Here is a 6,000-nt window from a genome sequence, read left to right as displayed (position 1 = left end):
ATTATACACATGATGACTTACAAGTAGCTCCAGTAAGACCAAGAGAATCTAGCCCTATCCCACCTGTTTCATCTGTCCCTATCCCACTGCCTGCCCCACCTAGTCCTGAACCTGTCTCGTCTACTACACCTTTCCCTCTTTATCCTCCTCTCCCACAGTCACCTGATCTCTCTTCCTCGGAAGATGAGCAAAACATAACTGTAATAGAAAGGAGGGGGAGGGATGCGGGTGGGGGAGATGGCAATGGTGGTGGGTCAGCGACCCCAGTAGCTCACAGAACTCGAAGCCGGTCAAAGCTTGCCCCGGTTGTGGATAGAAAAGACATAGGTAGACAAAACCGGACTGTTATTGCCCCCTTGCGACAAGGTGTAGGAGTGGAGGGGCCAGTTTTTGTAAAAACTCCCTTTTCTCCGGCCGATCTGGTTATTTGGAAACAATCAGCCGGAACTTATAGAGAAAATCCTGATAAAATGGCCCGAGTAGTAAAAATGATTATAAAATCTCAGAACCCAGACTGGGATGATATACAAGTAATATTAGATACTTTGATGGATTCTACCGAGAAAGAGATGGTACTTAAGGCAGCCAAAGAAAGGGCAAGGGAAGATATTAGAAATGGGCTAGTAACAGGGAATTTAGATGAAAATTTCCCAATCGAGGATCCAGATTGGGACCCTAATTTATATTGTGATTTGAGGAAACTACGGAAATATCAAGAGTGGATCCAAATAGGAGTTCAGAATGCTGTGCCCAAAACTATAAATTGGTCTAAACTATATGAGGTTCGGCAGGAAAAGAATGAGTCTCCCACTGCGTTTTTGGAGAGACTTAAGGAAACAGCAAGGAAATATACAGATCTCCAAATAGACACAGAACAAGCAAAGGCTCAGCTCGCTCTCATATTTTTGGGTCAGTCACAGGATGACATTCGAAAAAAATTGCAAAAATTAGAAGGAGAGGAATTAAGGAATTTGGATACATTACTCCAGGTTGCCTGGAAAGTTTATAATAATCGCGAAAGAGAAGCTAGTAAAAGGCAGCAGCAGAATCTTTTGGCAGTAATACAGGGAAAAGGGAACCCAAGTTTCAGGGGACGTGGCAGGAATAGTCGGGGTAGGAGACCAGTTATGCAAGGGTTAAGCCTAAATCAATGTGCATACTGCAAAAGGGAGGGGCATTGGAAGCGAGATTGTCCAGATTTATTTCGCCAGGGCAATCAGTTCCAGCAGGAAAGCATTACCAAGGCGATGGTTTTGGGAGAATACAGTAGCTGACTAGGCGTGGAACCTGAAAAACAAGTTCAGGAACCTGTTGTAAAAGTACAGTTAGGACATAAGGAGGTCAAATTTCTAATAGACACAGGAGCCACTTACTCTGTATTAAATGATTTGCAAGGACAAATTGGGGACAGGGAAACGACAATAGTCGGCGCTACAGGGAAGGAGGAAAAACGGCCATTCTTGCAACCCCTAGATTTGTGTTTTGGGAACAAGGTTCTATCACACGAATTTTTATACGTCCCTGAGTGTCCAATTCCGCTTTTAGGAAGAGATTTGCTAGCAAAACTTGATGCGGTAATAACCTTTGAAAATGGAGAGCTCATAATGAAAATACCTGAATCAAAAACGGGACAGATATTCATGATCAAAGAAAAACCCATTCCCTCTATCCCTAGGGAGGTAGAAGATGCAGTAATTCCCATTGTGTGGGAGACGGATATACCAGGAAAATCTAAATTGGCACAACCGGTGCATGTGGAGTTAAAAGAAGGGGCGAGGGCTGTACAAGTTAAACAGTATCCCATAAAACCAGAAGCACGGCAAGGAGTAGTAAAGATTATTGAGAAATTCTTGAAATACCGAATTTTAGAAGAATGTGAATCAGAATTTAATACACCAATATTTCCAGTAAAGAAACCAAATGGTGAATATAGATTGGTGCAGGATTTAAGAGCAATAAATAAAATAACAAAGGACATTTATCCAGTGGTGACAAATCCCTACACATTGTTGACATCCGTAAAGGAAATATATAAGTGGTTTACTGTAATTGATTTAAAAGATGCCTTTTTCTGTATCCCCCTTGACAAAGAAAGTAGGAAACTGTTTGCCTTTGAGTGGGAAAATCCAGGGAACGGAAGAAAGACCCAGCTCACCTGGACCCGACTTCCACAAGGATACAAGAACAGTCCGAGCCTATTCGGAAACCAACTGGCAAAGGAACTGGAGATTTGGACCGAGAATGGGCAAGTACCAAGAGACCAATACCTGTTGTTACAGTATGTTGATGATATACTAATAGCTACAGAAGAAAAAGCAACCTGTATTAAAGTAACCATTGAGATTTTAAATTCACTGGGAATGGGAGGTTATAAAGTATCCAGAGGAAAGGCACAAATTGCCCAGCAGACTGTGATTTACCTGGGATGTGAAATTTCACAAGGGCAAAGAAAACTAGGTACTAACCGTATCCAAGCTATTTGTGCTATTCCAGAGCCCCAGAATTTACATGAGCTGCGAGTCTTCCTCGGGATGGCAGGATGGTGTCGCCTGTGGATCATGGACTATGGACTGATTGCAAAACCCCTGTATGAAGCCCAGAAGATGCAGTCATTCACCTGGGGAAAACCACAGAAGGAAGCCTTCCTAAAATTAAAGGAAGCACTGACAACTGCTCCAGCATTAGGGTTACCTGATTTGTCTAAAGATTTTCAGCTATTTGTACATGAAAGGCTGCGCCTAGCACTAGGAGTCCTGACCCAACGTCTGGGAAGCTGGAAAAGGCCGGTAGGATACTTTTCCAAACAACTTGACAACATAAGTGCCGGGTGGCCTTCATGTCTACGAGCAGTTGCAGCTACTGTGATGCTGATACAAGAAGCTAGGAAGCTTACTATGGGAAAGCACATAGATGTCTATGTACCACACATGGTAACCACTGTCTTAGAACAGAAGGGGGGCCATTGGCTATCTCCAAGCAGGATGATGAAATTCCAGGTAGTCCTGACTGAGCAGGATGATGTCACATTAAAAACAACTAACCTTTTGAATCCAGCTTTGTTCCTAGGTACCACAACTGAAGAAGGTCCATTAGAACACAACTGTGTAGAGGTAATAGAGTACACCTATTCAGCAAGAGAAGACCTGAAAGATGTTCCACTAGAGCAGCCAGAGTGGGAGCTATTTACAGATGGGAGCAGCTTCGTGGAAAACGGAACCAGATACGCTGGATATGCGGTAACAACAGTCAGTACAGTAGTGGAGGCAAAGGCATTACCACCAAATACATCTGCCCAGAAGGCAGAACTGGTTGCTTTAACCAGGGCACTAGAATTAAGTGAAGGGAAAAGGGTAAACATATGGACTGACTCAAAGTATGCCTTTGGAGTGGTGCATGTACACGGAGCACTGTGGAAAGAAAGAGGATTATTATCTTCTCGAGGTACGCACATTAAACATCAGGATGCGGTCCTGCAATTGATAAAAGCAGTACAAAAACCTGAACAAGTGGCAATTATACACTGCAAAGCACACCAATCAGGAAACTCCAAAATCTGTGAGGGAAATCGAAAGGCAGACTGGGCAGCCCGACAGGTTGCTCGAGAAGTGCAAACAACAATGGCATTGATACCTTTAAAGCTTAATGTATCCCAATTCAATTTGCCTCCAAAACCAAAATATTCAGTAGAAGATGAGAGACTGGCACGTTTGCTAAATGCACAAAAGAATTCAGAGGGATGGTATGTGACTGCACAAGGACAAATAGTGGTACCCCCCCTGATAATGAGAGAAGTTCTACAAATTAAACATAACGAGTGTCATTGGGGTGCAGAGGCATTGGTAAAATTGCTAAAACAGAGTTTTATCTCGGTACGGATGTTAACAATGGCAAAATCAGTAATGTCAAAATGTGATATCTGCTTGAAAAATAACCCAGTGGCTAGGCGACAGGCCCAGCTAGGGAGAATTCGGATAGGAATAGAGCCAGGAGACTATTGGCAGGTAGATTTTGTAGAATTGCCAAGAACTCGAGGATACAAATACCTGTTAGTGGGGGTTGACACATTTTCTGGATGGCCAGAAGCCCTTCCCTGTCGCACGAACCAAGCAAAGGAAACAGTTAAGTGGTTATTACAGGAGATTATTCCCAGGTTCGGGGTTCCCCTAGGGGTGTCATCAGATAGGGGGCCCCATTTCATAGCTACAGTGGTAAAAGAGGTAAGTAGATTGCTGGGGATAACTTGGGACCTCCACACACCGTGGAGACCCCAGTCAAGTGGACAGGTAGAGAGGATGAACCAAACACTAAAAAGGCAAATCAGTAAAATATGCCAAGAAGCCAAATTGCAGTGGCCCCAGGCTTTGCCAATAGCACTGTTGAGAATTCGGGTAAAGCCTAGGAGTGGGATGTCAGTCAGTCCTTATGAGATATTGTATGGGAAACCATATGAATCTCCTGAGCCTAACCCTAATGTACACGTCACAGGAAAGCAGGAAGTGTATAATTATGTTCTGTCTCTCGGGAAAACTTTAGCTCGGCTCCGGAGCATCCTCGTGTGGAACAGACCGCTGGCTCTGGAGAATCCAGTTCATAACATACATCCAGGAGACGAGGTGTACATTAAAAACTGGAACGAAGAACCACTGAAAGAAAAGTGGAGTGGACCTCATCAGGTACTACTGACCACATTTACAGCAGTCAAAGTAGCCGGTGTGGACCCCTGGATTCACTATACCCGAGTGAAGAAAATCCATCCTGGATCACGGACTGTGTAAACAGTGGAACCAGCAAGGCTGCAGATAAGATGTGTTTAATTGCTTTGACAAGATAAGATGTGTTTAATTGCTTTGAGAATGCTATCAATAATTGTGCTAACATTATGGTCATTAATGTCTTTGGGATATGGAATGCAAAAGGATCAACTAACCACTCTTCATTCTAGAATGAAGAGAGAGGTACAAGCAGAAACACAGGTGATAAAAGTTTCTAATGCAGTTCAGGCCGAGAATGTAATGATTGGATTAGTCAAAGATTTTGCCAAAATGCAAAACACCAGTAGGATAACTGCCTGTCTGCCAATACCAAAGGCAGCAGGAGACCCAGTAAATTGGGGAATCATAACATCAAAACTACCTGAAATACAAGGGAACAAAACAATTACATGTAAACAGGTACCCGAATCGAGGCAAGTAGCCAAGGAAACTTGGGAGAAAATAGGAACATGGATGAAACCCATGAGCCAGGAAGACTGTATTCTAAGTGATGGCATATTAGGAACCCCTATGGGAGAATCAGAAGGCATCAAACAATGGCAATGCTATTTGCCACACTATAAGAAGATTATAGAAAATGTTACAGAAACCACTCTGGTATGGAAGTGTGAGGCCAAGAATCAGAAAGATCAGATAGAACCTTGGGACAGTGCATGGTCTGTGAGTATACTTCAAAAATTCCAGTATATGGCAAACACCCCTTGGTGTATTAAGTGGGAAGGCCACGAGAATGAAACAGACCCAGCAGTAACAAACACTGACACCAGTAGCAGAACGAGGTCAGACAAAGTAAGTTGGTGGGCATGTAATAAAACTTATGACTGTACCTCGGATGATGTAGAGATAAAACAGATGCCACCCTTGGCAATAGCCCTGCAAATTGGTTGTGCTTGCAGAGGGATCAAACATAAACAAGGCAGAGTGAATTATAAAGCAGTTATAAGATGTACCAGGAGTACAATTCGAGGTCCAGGACAATTTGTATGGGCAACAAGCGATGGTACCTGGACAACACATCTGCCTGTAGATGGGAAAGTAAAAGAAATTACTTTAGGCCTCCCAACCTTATGTCCAATTTGGAAAAAGTCCCCATTTAATGGAAAAGGTGAACTTCTGCAGATAAGAGCAAGACAGGAAGTTCTAGACAATGAAAATTCAGATGACACTTGGCAAGAACCCTCTAGTGGAGTGAAATTTGGGTGGGCCTTAGAGTCTTTGCTTGGCCCTA

Source organism: Camarhynchus parvulus, chromosome 3, assembly GCF_901933205.1.
Source record: "Camarhynchus parvulus chromosome 3, STF_HiC, whole genome shotgun sequence".
NCBI classification, from domain to species: Eukaryota; Metazoa; Chordata; class Aves; order Passeriformes; family Thraupidae; genus Camarhynchus; species Camarhynchus parvulus.
This window is presented reverse-complemented; position numbering follows the sequence as displayed.